Source organism: Columba livia, chromosome Z (assembly GCF_036013475.1).
Source record: "Columba livia isolate bColLiv1 breed racing homer chromosome Z, bColLiv1.pat.W.v2, whole genome shotgun sequence".
Classification (NCBI taxonomy): Eukaryota; Metazoa; Chordata; class Aves; order Columbiformes; family Columbidae; genus Columba; species Columba livia.
In genome coordinates this window covers 10,673,448-10,693,075 of record NC_088642.1, presented here as the reverse complement: position 1 = coordinate 10,693,075, position 19,628 = coordinate 10,673,448, and the positions used below count along the sequence as shown (strand labels likewise).

The window sequence follows — 19,628 nt, the reverse complement described above, 5'->3', positions numbered from 1 at the left end:
AGTGAATTTCTCTTCCCTCCTTCCATTTTCGGGTGAAAATGTGGGATGGAATAGAAGAATTCAGTCCATACAGGACTGGCTACAAGGCTGGTGCTACAGGCAGGGCTTTGGATTCTTTGACAATGGCTGGTTTTATAAGACACCAGTCCAGACAGTGGTATGTAGGAAAGGTTTATCTTGCAGGGGCAAAGGATGCTGGGACAGGAATTAGCAGGGCTCATTTGGAGAGCTTTAAACTAGACTTGAAGGGGGATGGGGCTGTAATGGGCTTGCACCAGTGGGGCAGCACTCTAGAACTGATGAAGGCAGGGAGGCCTCCCATCCCGCCAGGGTGAAATCGGAGTGCTCAGCTCGCTCTCTGAAATGCCTGCACACCAATGCACGCAGCATGGGGAACAAGCAGGAGGAGTTAGAATCCTGTGTTTGGTCAGGTGATTATGATCTGGTGGCAGTTACAGAGACATGGTGGGACAGCTCGGATGACTGGAATGTGGTCATGGATGGTTATGTCCTTCTCAGGAAAGACAGGACAGCCAGGCAAGATGGTGGAGTTGCTCTTCACGTGAGAGAGCAACTACAATGTATTGAGTACTGTCCAGGCACGGATGAAGGGCCAGTTGAGAGTCTGTGGGTGAGAATTAAGGGGCAGGCTGGCAGGGGTGATACTGTTGTGGGTGTCTGTTACAGGCCACCAGACCAGGGTGAGGAAGTTGATGAGGCCTTCTACAGAGAGCTGAGAGCAGCCTCACAATTACAGGTCCTGGTTACCGTGGGGGATTTTAACTACCCTGATGTTTGCTGAAAGGACCACTCAGCCAGCCAGCCACAGTCCAGGAGGTTCCTCCAGTGCGTTGATGATAACTTTCTGATGCAAATGGTGGAGGAGCCGACTAGGAGAGGTGCGCTGCTGGATCTCATCCTCACTAACAAGGAGGGTCCCGTTGAAGTGGCAAAGGTTGAGGGCTGCCTGGGTTGCAGTGACCATGAGATGGTGGAGTTCAGGATCTCATGTGGCAGGAACAAAATACCAAGCAGAATTGCAGCCCTGGACTTCAGTAGGGCCAACTTTGACCTTTTCAAACAATTGCTAGGGGAAATCCCATGGGCAAGGCTGCTTGAAGGTAAAGGGGCCCAAGATAGTTGTTTAGCTGTCAGGGACTGCTTCTACCAAGCTCAGGATCAGAGCATCCCAACACGTAGGAAGTCAAGGAACGGACCCAGGAGACCTGCGTGGTTAAATGGGGAACTGCTGGGTAAGCTCAAGTGGAAGAGGAGAGTTTACAGATCATGGAAGGAGCGGCTGGCCACTTGGGAAGAATATAAGGCTGTTGTCAGAGGGTGTAGAGAGGCAACTTGGAAAGCTAAGGCCTCCTTAGAATTAAACCTTGAAAGAGGGCTCAAGGACAACAGAAAGAGCTTCTTCAGATACATGGCAGATAAAACCAACACCAGAGGCAATGTGGCCAGAACGGCCAATGGCATCCTAGGCTGTATTAGAAGGGGGATGGTTAGTAGGTCAAGAGAGGTTCTCCTCCCCCTCTACTCTGCCCTGGTGAGACCACATCTGGAATATTGTGTCCAGTTCTGGGCCCCTCAGTTCCAGAAGGACAGGGAACTGCTGGAGAGGGTCCAGCGTAGGGCAACAAAGATGATTAAGGGAGTGGAGCATCTCCCTTATGAGAAAAGGCTGAGGGAGCTGGGGCTCTTTAGTTTGGAGAAGAGGAGACTGAGGGTTGACCCCATTAATGTTTATAAATATATAAAGGGTGAGTGTCACGAGGATGGAGCCAGGCTCTTCTTGGTGGCAACCAGTGACAGGACAAGGGGCAATGGATTCAGACTGGAACACAGGAGGTTTCACTTAAATATGAGAAGAAACTTTTTCACAGTGAGGGTGACAGGCACTGGAACAGGCTGCTCAGGGAGGTTGTGGAGTCTCCTTCTCTGGAGACATTCAAAACCCACCTGGACACCTTTTGGGTGTTCCTGCTCTGCCATGGGGATTGGACTAGATGATCTTTCAAGGTCCCTCACAATCCCTGACATTATGTGATTCTGTGATTCTGTGATCAATGCTTGCATCTCCATGTGTGTGTATATATATATATATGTACAAATATACATGTCAAAGACTCATTAACTGCAGCAAAGCTCTAGGTAAGAGGCAGGAGAGGAGCACAGAACAACAAAAGATGGTTCAGCACTGATCTGAGAGCTGCTTGCCAAGCCGTGTCTGTGCTGTAGAAAGGAGGCAGAAAGCTACAGATAACAGGGACATGCAGCACCTTGCAGAGCTAAGCCCTTCAGGCTCTGCACCTCATGCCTCTAAATCTCCCTTCTGTCCTATCCTCAGAAACTAAGGACGTTGTGTTGATTTTCAGGGTGGGCAGTGCAGCTCCATGGCTTCTGGATTACAACCTCCTGCCTCTGCAATGCTGCTGAGAAGATGCAGAAGCCATCAGAGCTGGCTCCATACTGGCCTGCAAGGCTCTTCTTCAGTTAGAGGGGGCTGCTGCAAACACCAGCCTTGCCTCTAAGTGTTGATGTGTTAGGTGTGTCGGTCACATATCTCCAGGCATACCCCACTATCTGTTACACCTCCAGCCACGCTTTTGGAGTTCCATCGCTGATTGCTTAATACCCTGCTCTGATCAGTCCTCTCAGCTGCACATGTGGGATGGACGGGTCACGCTGTGACACAAGTTTCCTCACAAAATGTAATGCAATACTGGGGGAAGAATGCAGAAATGTAAGAAATAAATGTGATTTAAATGCAAAAAGTTTGTGCATATGTAGCACCAAGGATGAAAAGGCAGGGGCACGATCATCAGAACAGTCAGATGGAGGTGATGCTGGCTTTTCAGAGGCTGGCTTTTCTGAACACATTACTATTTCTACAAATCTCAAGTCACTTCATCTATGAAACTGAATGCCTCATGGAAACCTTTAACTGTGAAGGTTCTTGCTGTCTCTTTCTGAATGGCTATGGTTTCACTGTCATTATCATCTTCCTCAGACTAACCAAGATCCACCATGTCACTCAAAGGTGAAAGATGGAAAAATCAGGGTTAAAATCTTGGCATTCAATTACATAGATGAGCCAGCAAAAATACCTTCGTACTGCAGCTGCTTGTTCATTGAGTGTTGTTCTATGTGCATCCCTGACTGATATAGAGCATTTGCATTAACACGCCTGAAGAAACCACACAGATCTACAAAACAAGCATGATCACAAATGCTGCAAAAAAGCCAAAGGCTTCTGTGGGGTTGCAGATGGGGGCACAATACAGACCTCTCTTCTTTGCCCCACAGTGAGAGATATATTCAGTTTACTCCCTGTAAGTCTACCTCCAGGCAAAAGGGCTGAGAGATGAATCCAAACTGAAAGCCACTTTTCAGACAGCACGGGGAATCTCAGAGCTCACTGGTTCCAGCACCAGTTTCCAGAATCCCAGTAAGGCAGTTTGTCCCTGCTCCAGCTTTGCCACTCCAAAAGCTGCCAGAAAGTACTGAATGCTTTTAAAAAACATTAAATGGGAAAGTTCCAGCAAGCTGGAGTGCATTCAGGAAGCAGCGCGAATGAAGAGGATGGGGCGAGGGGCATGGGATGAGTGTACTGGGAACGGGTCTGAACCACCCCTGTGAGTAAGAAGAGGGTGGAGGTGAGGAAGCGTGTAAGTTGCTGTAGGGTGGGACTAGCCAATGGTATTTGTTTGGACATCTGTTTATTTCTTGCCAGCTAATACATCTCTGCCAAATTCAAGCCTTCATTAAATGCTTTGGTAAATAATCCAGTTTGAGGAAATAAAAGGTGTAGGAGAAAAAACTGCTTGTTTGACTCATCCTAAAACTCTAGCTCTTCTTCCCTGCCTCAGAGAACAGGGAGCATAGTGATGGTGGTCTGGCTGGTCCCAGGGTGAATATTCCAGCACCCTGTACATAAATGGAGCTGCAGTAAGACTAAATACTTCATACATTTGTGCCTCAGCTCAGGCTGGTTCCCCTCCTGTCCCTGAGCAAACAGTGATTCCTGAAAAGAACACTTCTATTTTCTTTCCTCAGGGAGGTGCTGCCTGGGCCAGGGCTTTTTCCAGTGGTTTCCAGGACAGCCTGACTAAGCTCATTATTAATGTATCATTACATCCCAGAACTATACAGGGTTATGATGTGTTCAAAATTGAAACTGCAGCACATGACGATCAATCACAGCCCTTGTGCGCATGACAGAAAGGAGCTGCACAGGTCAGGGCTGAGGGGCTTGCCAGCAGAGATGAGAGGGTGTGTGAGACGAACATAAGCAATAGGTAATGTGCATTCCTGCTGATGAACACAACTGGCATGAGGCAAGTATTGTCTCCCAGTCAGAGGAAAAGAGGCCCCACCTGCTTTGTGCATTTTGAGTTACGGAAGACATTCAGAAATAGCTCAAGCAGCAGATCTATACCAGCTAACACAGGAGCTAGACAGTCACCAAACTAGTTTCTCCCATTTCTGTGCTCTCTTGCTCCGTGACTCATCATCTGGCATGTGGCACTCGGCAGGAGCCACTTACAGGCTGTGACTCATGAGCATCCAAAGAGGTGATCTGGGCTGGAACCTGCTCCTCCTCCTCCCCACTGGCCCTCCTCTGCCCCAGCCCCCACTGCACATGCTCCTAATTACTATATGCAAATCCACAGAGGAGAAAAAGACTGATGTTTCTAGCTGTTAATATCAGACCAAAATTGCGGCTGAATTAACTGTAGACAGAGTAAATCCTTTCTCAACACAGATGCTGCCCTAGTGGCAGCAGCAGGAAGATGAACCACGCTTCTATAGCACCTTTCTGCCTGAGCACTCTGAAAACATACAGAAGATCTCACAAGAGCAGAAATTACACAATTCCTTTCTGAAACAGGGCTCTGCCTGGGTGCTGGAGCCTGGCTGCTGAAGGGTTCCTGTAGCACTTAAGAACCCATGAAGAAAGAAAAACAATCCTATAAGCAAAGGAAATAGCTGGGCAAAATCAGTAGCTGAAGGTGTCAAGCTTAACTCCTCCTTAACTGCACAGCTTTGGCCAAGGCTTAGCTGCAAAGCAGGACTGTCAGCTGGCTCCCTGATGAACATGCTCCTTCTACAGACCTGCCTGCCTGAGGACCCTAGGAGCCAGGGGCTGCAGCTGAGGACTGACAGAAACACAACCAGCAGCTGTGGGTGAACCAGAGTCAAAGCCAGCAGAAATGCAGAATGAAGGTTTTCCTACCAGCTCCTATGCCTGGAAGCTCTGAGCTCAAAACTCTCCATCACAACAGCCACAGGAGGGCAGGGAATAAAGTGACCTGCTGAGGGAGTCAGGCATCAAACTCAGTGGCGCTTAGAGGATCAAAGCTGACTCTCTGACCTATGCCTGCGGGTGTACAAGATGGCAAAGCTGCTCCCAAAGTGTGTTACACAGCTACAGGCAACAGCGAATGAGCAGCTGTTCTTGCTCAGGTATGCACTGCCAGAGCGGAGGCTCCTGAGATGACAGCAAGAGATGGAAAGGGTATGGATGCTTAATATGGAGATATTGTCAACAGCAGTGGAGGTTTCAGGGTTTGCTGATGATCTGAAGCACCTCAAGAACTACTAAACTTCAGAAAGACCTCTCAACGAGTCACAAATCACTTCCACTGGCCGCCTGGGACTTTCCCCCATAACATTCACTGGAATCTGGCTTCAGGCAACTTGTTATTGTCCAGACCATGGCAAAGGAGAGGCTCTGCTTAGCCAAGGCTTATGGTAGGATAATTTCAGAAACAAGTTTCATCTGAACAAAGAAAAAGCACATGAGAACAGCTCCATTTCAAGTAGATTTAGATACTCAATTACCTTAATGACTTGGGGAAAAAAGATGAGCTAAGTCCTGAGAGGGACAAAGGTCAGTCTTCACAATCATCTCACTGCTGTACAGGTCAGCACACCCATACAGACTCCAGCCACTCCACAGCCACATAGCTTCACTATTGCTTCCTCTCCATGCAGATAAAAACTGACATTGCATTTCTGTCTAGACCACGCCTTGCAGGAATCACAGCTGCAAAACCATCCTGAACCCTCCCTGAAAGGCAAAAGCATCAGCAATCACTGGAGAAAGGCCGACCAATAAGGAACTCAGTCTTAAGATAACTCAGTTAGAGAGGCTGTAAAATCATGCTTACTGCCTATTTAGTCCAGAGCTCCATGTATGTAGGAATCGCTCACCATCAAGTGAAAAACAAACATTTATGGGACAGCAGATTACAAATGTACAGGCCCAGCAGATTACAAATGTACAGGCCCATGTAGCAACACAGCAAAAGCAAAGCAGGTGGCAAAGGTGGCTACAGGACAGTGAAGTAAAACCACAGCAGGTCCAAGTTCTTGAAATAACTGAAGTACAATCCCACAAGGCACCATAAATAAAGCCGCTGGAGATGTCAGAAAGGTCCAGCAGGATTATTTTCAGTCTTGAACACAGCAGTGGTGCAATGGTTTGCTATCAGGACTAGGTAGCCGTCACCTAGCAGGAGAAGCAATGCAGGTGTGGCATTACCTAGCAGAGATGGGCATCAGTTCTACCAGACAGCAAGAATGCCTGCATCTGCATAGCTGTATTATTTTTAAATCAGGCAATCCTACATGTTATTTAATACGCATTGTGTGTAACCAGATCAGGAGCTCCAAAATCAAGCACAAACAGAAAACATCTCAGCAGCAGCCTGGTTTTATTAGATGTTCCTCCACATAGTGCACATACAAATGGTTTTTTAAACAGCAGCTACGTCCAACAGCTGACTCCTGCAAAGACCGCAGGAAACTTTAATGCTTCTTAGCTCTAGGTAGTTCTGCCAAGACCAGAAACAGTAACAGGATACACAAGAAGAAATTTTCCATCTCTCCAAAGCAGGAATATGCAATAAGCAATTCAACAGTCTGGAGGCTGGCAGCACCCCGATTTGTGGATGATAGCATGCTACAAAGCAAAAAGGCCAAGTAACAGCCCAATAAAGACAGCATCTGATGAGATTAATGCATCCAATTTATCCTGCTCTCTCAGGGACATCAGGACCGTGTATACTTTTGGGCTGATGTCCAAATGCTTTTAGATCACAGGCTGGATTTTGCAGTCCCTTGAAGGTAGCTACAGGAAAAGATCCTGTAACACATAGGGTTGAAAAGGGAATTTGCCTGATTACTGTCAAGACTGTACATTTATTGACATTACATTTATTGTACCTTTTTCGGTCAGGTCCCTGAACAAACAGGTCCACTGTAATCAAGTCCCAATGCTGTCTGAAGCTCATTTCAGAAGAATTCAGTGGGTGACAAAATGGCAGAATGATTCCAAAGATGACAGGACAAGAAGCTTCTGAAATGGGAACAAATCCTCAAACTATTGCAAGACTCCTCCCCATCCAAGGCAGTCTCCTTCATATGAGAACAGTTTATGTCTAGTAGTGGGTTTCATAACACAACTATAGAAAGTTAGGAGCCTATACAATCATAGTGTTACATACTCTTGACATCCCTTTTAACATCCTGCTTTTTTTTTTTTTTTCCCTGAAATCTTGCAAATTTTAGGGTTTGTAACTTCCTGAACCAATGAGTTCCACACCAAATTATACGTAGTTAGTCTATCAGTCCTTTTGAACATACGGGCATTTAATTTTGTTGCTTGTCCTCGGGCTAGGGTGGGGAAAGTACTGTATTTTCTACTACATTTGCCACCCTTCTGAGCCGTCCCAAGGTTTTCATTCTGCTCACATACAAGAGTATTCTCAGATCCTTGGTCTGGTCACCAGCCTCTCTCCAAGTGTCCTCCTGATGTGTGGGTGTGTTTCCATGTTTGCATGGCCAGTGGCAAAGCAGAACTCAGAGGGTCTGGATGAAACCGCAGCATCAATTTACGTAACAGAATATTTTCCATGCAACAGAACTAACAAAAGGCAAGCCAGAACCTTAATAAAATACTTATGAAGCAGACCAGGCGCTCCTAATGATTACAAATACTTTTCTTCTGAGAGGAGAAACTTATCCTTTTCAGGGGCTGGCACCCCAAACCTAACTCAGCTTGTAGCTATTTGGGACAGTTTATTTTAGGATGTTGCTCCACAAGACAGCTCATGTGCTAATTAGGTTTGGAATGACTGGGCTCAACAGAGCATTAAGGGTCTAACTAACTAAATCTGATAACCCTGGATTAACCAAGGTCTTCTGCTAAGGAAAGTCTTGCCAGGCTGCAGAGGATGCATAGAGTTATTCAGCAGGAGAAAAAAGGAGGGCAAATGGGGATGATCCTTGGCTCTGTACTGGAAGAGCAGGTCAGAGTCCCAGCAAGACTACTGGACGGATGACCATTCTGCTTCTAATCACTTCAAGGGTGCTCAAGAAACTGAAGAGACACCTTAAGACTGTAGGCTCCCAGATCTCCCTAGCTAGGACATGCTCACATTTGGACACCTCCTTTCTTGAAGCTGCTACATCCTTTCTGTGCCAGGTTGTCTGAGAAAAGAAGAAGTACCTGCAACAGGTGGTGAGGAAGAATTTCTCTCTCCTAAGCCCTTGCACTGAGATGTGCCTCAGCTCAACCAGGAGGTTTCAAACTCCACAACTTCTAAACTTCTACAATAAATGCACTGGGTAGTCTTATTCACACAAATGCCAGGCCTTTGGGGAATATTGCTGGGGTTTGAAGCTTGACAGAAAGCTTCCTGGACTAATTAATCACAGTATGTGAAAATTATTCCTATTATCAGTTTCAAATAATACTCCTTAATTTTCTGGAATACTTCCATGTTACAAGCAGGGCAGAACATAAATCATTATCATCTTTCTCCAGACTGTTCATTATTTTACATCGTGAGCCCTACAGTTTCCCCTTTAACACAATTCTCACTTCTTCAGTTGCTCCTCTTATGAGAGTTTTCCAGGGCTTTCTGCAGTTTTCTGGGCAGCTTCTCAGTTTCCTCCAACTCTGCAGTCACGCTTCTGAGCTGGGGTGACTCTTTGCACACAGTTTCCCAATGAACACTGGGATGTTCTCTGCTTTCTGTATCAACATTAGGAGACTCCGTACCATAATTTTCTATTCCATTTCTTATGTACCCTAACATTCTTGCGTAGATGTTCACCCAGTAAAGTTTCTTACGACCAAAGTGACACCCAGGTGCTTTTTTTGCAGTTTAATTACATCAGTTTAATGAGTTTGGATCAATTTAATCAGTTTAATGATTTGGAAACAAATGAACTGTACTTTTGTGATTCTCCTGTGTTACACACATTTATAGAACATAGAATCAATAGCTCAAGCTTTGCATCAAAACTAGCCTACTAGAAACCAGGCTTTTTTCTTATGTATCTGTTATCTGAGGAGTTTCTTTTTGCTAGATGTAGAGTGTGGCTTTCGGGGGTTTTCTCCCTCAAGTTGCACAAACTCTTGTCATAGGCGTGTGGGGAGAGGTTTTGCATGTTCCCATGGAAATTCTCATTGTGGTTTCCCAAGAGATATGGAGGGCATCTATGTCTGACTAAGGTCTGGGCTGAAGGGTATTTTCCCTGGTGAATTTGCCTCGTTAAATCAATGAGGTCTGGTGGCTTTCCTCCATGAAAGAAGATTCCCCCTCTGTTTTGATGGGCAGGCCAAGAGATTGTTGTGGTTTTTGTTTTCAGCCTCAGCTAATGCCAAGAGGAAAGCAGACAATAAGGCAGTAGACCAAAATACTTGCTGTCAAACATGCTCTGGTACAGAGGGGAATCACCTTTCAGTGCCTCCAGGACTCATACAAATGCTTTGCTTCAGATTGGGGTGTTTTTCCACCATGCTGTACCGAATCACATCAGCAGCACAAAGCCTGGGAGAGGTCAGGGTTACAGAGGAGATGACATTCTTTGGGGTCTCTATAGCTTGTACAAAGTCACCAGCAGAAGCACAGAGAACAGAAACCCCATTGGGTCAAAAGCTGCCACCAGTGTCTCAACAAGATATGGTCAAACACAACCTGAATGACGTGTGACTGGAGGGGTGTCACCTTTGTGCATTAACCACTCTAATGCCATTGCTTGTCAGAGCTGGGACATACCTGTTTCTGGCAGTTCCTCCTCTCCTCCTCTGTTACTGTGCCATGAACTGCCTAGCCCTGCTGTACTAGGGTCTACAGACTGCCAGGGATGTCTGAGCTCCCCCCCTGCTCCATGCTGCTTCATCTTTCCTCTAACCCAGTCCTCCCACCAAAACAGCCAATATTAAGAGGAAACAAGGAAGGGAAGCACAGGGGTACGAAAATGCTGTCAGACTTGTAAGTCATCACCACCTTCACAGTGCTTTATAAATATCATAAGTGTCTGCAGAAATGAAAATGAGGCATAGGACACAGAGCTGAAAGCAGGAGGAGACATCAGGGTAAGGAAGATTATCTCCTCAATGACCATTTCAAGTACCTGCACTGGAGATAAATCCCAGCAGTAGGTTAAATTAGGTGCCATTGAGTGTAGATGAGAGAAAACAGCTTGTTGCTGACAGAAAATGGCTGATGCTCGCTGAAATCCACTTGTTCTTCTGAAGGATAAAGCTACAATAACTGCTCATGATAAGCCACATCCACATCCCTTAGAAGTGGCTACAACTACTCACATACTAACAAGTGGTGAATGAGAGGTCAATCATAGTAAGCCAAACCCCAGGGCAGATGTGCCACTTCAGGTATCAACCATTAGAACGAACTAGGCAAAGCCAGGGAAGATATACCACGTGGCCCAACAATATATTGGGACCAGAGATATCAATAACTCCTACTAGATCTTGTCATGTATGGACCTATGACTCTATCACCTGAGTTAGTGGGAAAGGGTCAGACTGCAGAGAAAAATGCCATGAAAGCAGGCGCTGGAACTAGCCTTACTACTAAGAGTAGTAAATTGCACTGGCGCAACGGTCCAGATGGGTCATCCTCCCTGCTGAGAAGGATATCTATGAGGACAGCTATGCTATCCGAGCTACACAGGAGACACATGACACATGCAGACGTCCCTGCTCTTCACCATGTGAACTCAGAGAGGGACCAAAAGAAGGTGGCCTGGTAGACAATTTAGGTGAATTTGGCCTACTAGGCAAAAGGAGGCTGAGTATGCCTGCAGTTGCTCCTGCAGCAACAGAGGCAGAGCAAAACAGAGAGGAGCCTGCCCACTGAAAGTATTTAGGTCAGACTTTTCCAGAAGCAATGGCAGCTGGTGCCAGTTTACAAAGAATAAGGTGCAGTACTGGAGTAAAAACAAACAGATGAGATGAGTCTATGTAGGAAGGACTCCTTGCTCCCTTAAAGGGTAACACATGAACAGCCCGTTCCCAGAGGGTTAGAAGAAGCTGAGATGGTGTAGTTGGTGCAGAACCAGGTCTGTGTTAGCCAACACTCAGGAGAACAAATTTTCCCCAGGGTTGGCTGCATCACAGTCAAGCAACGCATCAGCTCAAACCTCACATCATGACTTGAGTTCTTGTGAAAAACTTATTTTCTTGCGAGTGTATGTACGGTTTTTGTTCTGGCACCGATATGCAGGAAAGTTCCTGAGTGTTCGTCAGAGCCACAGATGCTCAGGTAAGACTCCACATCTGGGAACCAGGGGTAAGTCAGACTCTCCCAGTACGGTACTCACCCATGGTCCATGTGTCCCACCCTTCCCCAAGAACAGAGCACCGTCAAGTCTGAGGTGACAGTAGGTCCCAGGGAAGTTAATTAGGTGAAAATTTGCCAAGGTCTGCCCTACAAGGTCTCTTTTTTTTTTTTCTTTTTTTCCCTATAACTCCCAGAGGAGAAAATCCCCTCTTCCTAGAAGGAACTCCTAGCTCCCACCACCCTGAGATACCTGTACCATTGGCCCAAAAAGCACAACACTTACACTTGGTCTCTGCTTCTGGAGAGCAACTTGTGCTGGAGCAGAGAGAGGTATTTTGGCGGTAGTGCCAGTTTCCCATCACTTGGCACAATGTCAGTACAAAGCGCTGCTGCCATCACTCAAATATTTATTATTTATCACTCAAAGGTTTTGCCAACCCCACTCCCTCAGCACTGCACAAAGACCAACACACCGTCTCTCTCCCAGTAGTTCAAACTCAAAGGGTGAGCCTGAGCCAGGAGTTGCCGTTAACAATGCTATGGCCACTCACCTACATTACAGCTCTGCCTCCTGCCTCCCTCCCAATTACAAGAGTTAAGAACTGCAGTGTTTTTTTGTCTGTTGTTATTGTTGTTGTTTGGGGGGGGGTTGTTTTGTTTTGTTTTCTGGGTTTTTTTCACATCTGCTGATATAACCACCATCAGCCTATTCCAATAAGGAATATTCGGATGAGTCTGATGGGCAAAAAAACCCCATTGTCTACATGACCCTGAGGCTGCAACACAATGGCAGTGGGAAGAGGAAGGGTTTGTGGACATGCCTGCTCTTGCACTCATCTTAACAGTTATGTCCCTGCTTTGACCCACTTCTTTTTGAATATGAACATTAAAATACTTTTCATCAAGAGAGAAAACTGGAGCAGAATCAGGGACTAGAGCCATTTTGACAGCCTGTTTCTTCCTCTTTGGACAGTAACCAACTTTCAGAGGAGTGCTAGGGCATGCAGGGAACCTGCTCAACAAATCCCTACTAAGGCTAGATCATTGCTATCAGTTTCACCTCCTGCCAGCCAAGCTCCCTCAAGCCTTATTGTGCAGCCTTCCACATAGCTCTAGAACAGGGCGAACTTCTGGCCCTTTTGTCCAGAAGTCTGGGCTGCCAGAAGCACTTTATCCACATTGGGACACCTTTATGAAGCAGTACAGGCAGCAGATGAGCTTTCCCACCACCAGCTGGATTTCAATGGCTTCCACAAACACAGGGACAAAAATCTTCTCATCCAGTACTGTCCTGCTGCTATTTCACAGCTGATGAGGAGGCACCTCCACCTCTGGTCTTCTGTGTCTCACCCATCTGCAGAGATCTCCACATCTCTCACTTTTTGTTTGCCTATCTTGGCTTTAACCGTTGCTCAGGTCCATCACAACCTTGCCTACTGGAGGGAGTTATTGCCCAGCATCTACAATATAGAAGTGGCTTTGGACAGACTATCTCAAGCTGACCCAGTTTATATTAAACAGAAGGGTAGAAAGCAAACAGCTCTGTAATGAAACCTTTTAAATTTTTAAAGATCAGGTCTCTGGCGCGTCAGGGAAAACAGTTATAGTGCCAGCAAGAACAAAGAGCTTGGAGAAGTACTGCAGAAGAGACTTTGAATGTATATCATAGATTAAAAAAAAAAATAAATCTGGAATCACGAAGCAAAGTGAGGAAATTAGAAGAGCAGGGTTCCTAATCAACCTGGGTGAATGACCACACCAAGAAGGATACTACAGGTAAGCAAAACAGCATCTTTGGTGCTGTTTTGGCAAGAAAAATAATACTGAAGCTGCAGCAACCTCAGGTTAGACGATACAGATGGAAGAAGGTGCAAAAGAAGAAATGAGCTTTTGAAGTGGAAACAAATTCAAGAAAGTAAATGCACTCAAGTCAGAGGCACAAGATAGTTTTGATCCCAGAACAATAAAAGAATAGTTGCATGATCGCAGGTGGCAACAGGGCTTTTGATGAAAATATCCATCAGGAAAGAGAGAAAGAAGGGGAAGCTGAGTGTTGGTAAATAATAAAACTGTACCTTTTCTGAAAGAGGAAGGAAAGTGACCCACATTAGATCTATTGACCTGACATTAATTCTACACAAGGCTTTTAGAAAGCATTGGAAAAGAATAAGAAGACTGGGAAATAAATGAAAAATGGGGTAAAACAGAACATGGGATTGCTAAAGGTGGATTACTGTCTGGCTATCAGGAATAATACCACAGTGAGATCTTGCCTTACCAGGAGCATCAGACTGGAAGAAAATTAAGATCACTGGTACAGATAACTCATTTTTCATTTGCTGTCACAGCCTCAGACATCTGACAGGTGGTAATGGAGCTGTGGGCAGGCCATTCCTGAGTCCACAGCACGTCCTCCTCAGCCACCTGCACTTTCTGCAATGCAGGTCCAGATCCCTGAGATCCAGAGATCCAGCTGCACTTTATCTCCAGCATTCTGCATTGATGCAGTGAGGAAGACACACAGCAGCAATTTTGCCTCTTTCCCATGAATCATTTCAGCCAGCTCCAGCCACCAGAAGCTTTTGCACATCTTTTAAGCATCTCAAGGCAGAGATTATCTGTGCACTCTCACTGTTTAACAGATGCTCTTGTAAGAGTGGCACCTGCTAGCTAGGCACAGCCTGCATGACCTGGGGAGTGTTCCTATCCCACACGGAAAAGAAGGCTGCATGCCTGTCTTTTTTATTCCTTTAGGTAAGCATTGTGCACACAAACCACACACAATTTTTCTTTCACACCACGATGCCAGGATGTGTATCCTGTATAGATATGTCCTGTTGTGTGTCCTCTCCTCCAGCCCACAATGCACCTACAAACACACAGGTGCTCTTTGTTACCCCCCTCCAAGCTCCCCCGGGAGCTTGTTCTGCAGCAGCACCACAAACACAGCCTGGTACACATCATCAGGAGCATCTCCTGCTCCCATCAGGCTGAATGGGACAGACCTGGAGACACAGAGAGGTTTCCCAGGTCTCAGGGCAAAACAGGGAAGAGAAGGAGCTGCAATTCAGGAAACACTACGGTGCTTCCAGAACATTGTCACAGAGCTGTGAGCAGAATGCATCCTGCACTATGGGGCTTTGCTGGAATTCCTCTCCTTCCCACCTGGCACCCTGCACTGAAATGCTGGCTTTATCTGCCTTCTTCAGCAGGTGCAAAGGCCACAGAGGCTTGCCACTCCATGGGGAGGGAGATGGAGCAACCGACTGAGAACCTGCAGCAGCAAAATGGTTCCTTCAGAAAACTGCTGCAGAAAAGGCTGTGCTGAGGACCACTCCCACCTCCACAGACCCCTTGGGGCTGCATCCAGCACTGCCTGTCTGGTGCAACACAGTGAGAGGCTGGAGAATCACCGTACAAATCGCACATTCACATTCTCTGACAATGATATCCCTGCATTTCCTCCCCTTTGCCCTCTACTGCTGGTCTCTGACCCACAGCCCCCTGTTCCTCCAGCTCTACAATGTCCCTCACACCTGCCTCTTCTGCTCTGAGGTTCCTTTACAGTTCTTCCAAATATTTACCACTTTCTTTACATTTTTCCTACAGTGCTGTTGCTCCTGACAGGCCTAAAACTGCTTTATTGAAGTTATTCTTGGGTCACTGGCAAAAAGCAGAAAGCTTTTGTGCATAGCTTAGACCTGCCAAGCTCACTCTTTAGCAACACTGGCATATAAGGCTGTAGGTGCCTGGACATAAAAAAGCAGATTGCCACTTCCCCCACACACCACACACCTCTACGAAATCTCATTCTTTTATACCTTCCCCTTATTGTTCTTGCTGGCTGCCATCCTGAGTATCACCTCTCTGGCATCTATATCCCTATCCCACATACACCCTTGTCTTTGTTCAAGCCCTTCTCCCTTTGCATTTGCAGAGGCAGTCTGATGGAAAGATTTATGCAGAGGGTGGAGGAGGGAAGAAGAAGGAAGGCAGGGAGGGAAAAGAGGGATTTGGCTATAACAAGACCATGTAATCAAGCTCTAGTAACTGGTACGCAGCCTGGACTCCTCATTTCAGTAATTAAAAGCAGTAATTCTTCCATTCCTAGATAACCTTTCTCATCTGATCCACGGAAAAAGGCAGGGAGAAAGCATCCTTTTACACAGCCAGCACAGACACACCCTGGGCAACACAAAGGAATCCAGCGCGCACAGAGCCCGTGTATCTCTTAGCAGAAAAGCAGGGTTTTACCTGCCACAATATTTTATCCTAACGCCTTTTGAGCAATTTCTTTAACAGTATTCAGGAAAAAAAAAAAAAACAACAACAACATAACAAAACAAACAAAAAAATCCAAAAGCCACACTGACAGCAGCCTTTCCCCTGTCTGCGTCCTTTGTTTCTGTCTTTTCATGGAAGCACTGTCTGTCAAAACAGCTTTTGAGCTGCACAGCAGCATCACCGCCAGGGATGCGCAGAAAGCATGGTAGCTGGCAGGACCAAAACAATCCGTGTGGGCTCGGCTGTCATGGCAGGCACAATGGAGAGCTGTGAGGTCGCATTGTCGGGGCGAAGCACGGCTCACCCCTGCACAACCAGCCCCGGACATGACAAATGCTATTTCATAGCGACAATAGACAAACACGCATTCTGCACAGCCACACCAGCCTCCTCACTTGATTACATCCATTATAATCACGGCAGATCCAAAGCAACGCAGCCTCTGTAGAGACAAAGCAACCCGAAAATCTTTAAGCTTCATCAGCTAGCTGGCAATCTCTACAGAAGCAAACTGGCCACTTTGCAGGACAACAAACGGCTTGAAAACCATCAGTATGACTAACGCCCACCCCGTTCATCTCTCCATCTCACCTTTCCACAGATCCTCCGCTCCCTGTCTCCTCTCACTGAACACGCTCTGCTCCGGCAATGCTGAGTGCTGGCATCCCAGCAGGCTCTGTGCTCTCTCACCAGGATGCTGTGGGAAACACAGAGTCAATTTTTTAATATTTTAATTTTTTTTTTCACAGCTGCATCCCTGGCAATGCAGAGGGTCTGCGCAATTACATCTCCAATGCTCCTGCTGCTGCTGCTGTGACGTTGCTGTATGTGAAGGAGCAAGCATGCCCAGAGCACTGCCGCTCCAGCTCGCAGTCAGTCCCTGCGGGACCTCAGACAAGGCAGGAGATGGGAGGGAGAGCAGAAGGAGAGGAGGGGAAATAAATCGAGCTGGAAGATGGAGCACTGATTCTGACAGAAACTGGGAAACGGGGAAGGTAGCATAAGGAGAAATAAGAAGACTAAAGCTTATGCCATAAAATAGAGCTGCAGCATCCTATTCTGTGGTGAGCCTGGGCTTCAGATGCTGTGCGGTTGCAAGCTGCCTGATCTCTTGGATTTGCAAAGGAAAGCAGAAGGAACTGGAGTGCTGTGTTCCTACTGTTGATAATGGCAGCCAGAGCCCTTGGAGATAAAATGCTAGTCTCCAAAGCTATACACAGGAGGAGGAGGAGGATGGGAGGACTTATTACTGAGAGATCAGGACGACTACGAGAAGCTTCCTGAAGCTTCTTTAACATTTCTGTAGTGCCTTGTCCTAAAGAGCTTCACCAACAGTACCCCTGAATTGCAGCCACCCCCAGAGCAAGAAGCAATCACCAGCACTTCCCCTGGTGCCAAACACACCTGCCAGGGACAGGACAGCTGAAGTCCCTGCTGTCACAGAGAATCTCAAGTCAAGACCCCAGCAACTACTAACTACAGCTTGTGATTAAAGAGCTGCCTGTAACCTGGGCTAAAACCCAGCATCTCTGCAAAGCAATCCTGGCAGATATTCCTTCCTGAAACAAGACATGACTGCCTGTGAAAGCCAAAGGTCTCTTGCTATCCTGGGGCCATGTTAAAGGATTTTTACATCACCCCCTTTCACCAGGGGCAGCTGCATCCTGCTCCATAGGCAAGTTGGTGCAGTTCCTGGTAGGGCACAGGAAGTTTCCCCAAAGGACACATGTGACTACTTTTGGTTTTCTACCATGATGTGGGCATGGCCACACACCCCAGAAACTCAGCTGTGCTCAAGGCTGTGCCAGGGGAGATGGTTCTAGTGCTGGAGCAGCTGCCCTGAGACAACCATCTTTGAGGGACCACTCAATGTTATTGCACTTTGCCATATACCCCAGCTCCTACAGTCACCACCCTCTGCTGAACTAAGCAGAGCCCAGAAAACAGAGCATCCACATTGGAAAAAACAACACCTACAAGCCCAAACCAAACCCCGTCTCCTAAAGTGATAGTTCATGGGAAGCAGGTAAGTCAGAGAAGAGGTAAAAATGTCACACAGACACCCCGTTCAAAGAAACTAAGAACCTTCACATGCCTGAGTATTTTTTGCTCAATGCCATGATGCACCCAAAGCAGCAACCAAACAAAACAAATACAACAGCCCAGACTTCTACAACACTTTGTAGAAGCTTGTGCCTCTGGAAAGGCCAACATAAAAAGCTATGCCAGAAAAAATGTCAGACTCATTACTGGAAGCAGCTGCCAATTGTCTCAGATCCCAAACCACTTGAAACCTTTAAAAATCTCTCTTTAGGTGACATTCAGATACGATTTCTGACTGAGAACCCAGTGGCTGGTGGGTGGCTCCCACCAAGGGCTCCAGAAGCAGGAGTCCAGGACCAGCCCCAGTGCAGAGAGGCCCTTCCAGTGAGAAAGGAGACAGAGCCTTGGTCTGGCTGTGGGATGTGCAGCCTGTTTGCAATGCACTGAAGCCCACATCACATACACAGATCTGCTACTCACCTCCAAAATGCTGGGAATGATGCCTCAGCCCGTCCCAAAGTTCAGGCTCCCCAGGTCCTTCCCGAGAGGCCAGTGCATCCGCCCCATCTGTGGTACCCGATGCTCGCCAGCACACTGCTTGCCTTTCCTTGGAGGCTCAGGACCCACACCACCAGCTGGTCACCTTCAGACAGCTGGGTCAAGTCCCAAGGAGGACACAGGAGAGAGGGATGTACCTCCACAGCTGGCTATTACAGCAAGCAGAAAGCTAGTTCTGCTGGGCTCTGCTCCACTCGAGCTGCAGCAAATGAGACTATTTACTGCACTCCCATTAGCGTGCAGCCCCTGGACCCCTGTACGGCCAGTCCCATTGTATTGTCAGCGTTAATTAAGGCAGGCTTACGCAGACGTGTCCAGCCCCTTCAGCTGGGACAGTCGGGGAGCAGCAGCGAGGACGGAGACAGAGAGTCTCAGCTGTGGAGCTCTGTGCAGAACAAGGAGCGTTTGTTGCCCAGGAGACTCGTTCCCACAGCAGAGAGGAGAATGGAAACTATTTCGGTGCCCTCCCCAGTCCTCCACCAGCATTGCCAATGCTGACGCCACGAGGTATAAATGCCGGCAGGCTGGGTGCTTGCCCGCATCCCTGTCCCTGCCCCAGGACACTGGCATTAACCAATTCACTGACAGCAATGCCTGACACACACACCAGAGCAGATGGAGTCAGGGGACTGTTTTGTTAAAAATCAGACAGAGCAATGCAGCAGACAATGGGCTTCCTGAGAAACACTCCTATTTACTTATCTGTTCCCAACATAAACACTTGTATCCTCCTCCCCAAAACATTTTCAGCATGTTTCCCCCTCTCAGAGCTCATGTGGCCTTGCACCTCTGCAGCAAGCACCCCGTTGCCGCATCTCCCCCCAGGATCTGCAACAGCGGCAGAAATTGACGGGCTGTCCCAAAACCTCATAGGCAGTAAGAGATTACAGACGCTAATGAGTAAGAAGACCTTTCTTTCTTGGGGACTGTCTTCTAGGAGATGACTTCTCTTTGATCACAGAGATGAGTCAGTGCAGGAAGGGGAGCGTGGCTGACTCCAGAGTCTCATGCAGGGAGGGGAGCAGGGATACTGCAGGCTGGTGACGGTGCTGCTTAGAGAAGCGAGGTGAGGGAGACAGAAGTGCCAGCACATGCCCATCCCTACAGCAACAGGGGTCCTCATCCTGCTTGGCC

At 47.2% G+C, this 19,628-nt stretch overlaps 1 protein-coding gene across 12 annotated transcripts in view; it reads right to left on the bottom strand.

Annotated features, from left to right (window-relative positions):
* RUSC2 (RUN and SH3 domain containing 2) overlaps positions 1-19,628 on the bottom strand; it is a 65,584-nt gene that overhangs the window by 24,660 nt on the left and 21,296 nt on the right. For 7 of the 12 annotated variants that reach the window (XM_065047143.1, XM_021295354.2, XM_065047144.1 and 4 more), the window contains exon 2: positions 16,485-16,590. The exons of 3 other annotated variants lie outside the window; for them this stretch is intronic. The gene's annotated coding sequence lies outside the window, so the exon portion shown is untranslated. Of the gene's footprint in view, positions 1-16,484; positions 16,591-18,416; positions 18,720-19,628 lie in introns of those variants that run through there. 2 more of the 12 variants (XM_021295352.2, XM_021295355.2) reach the window with 2 other exon arrangements.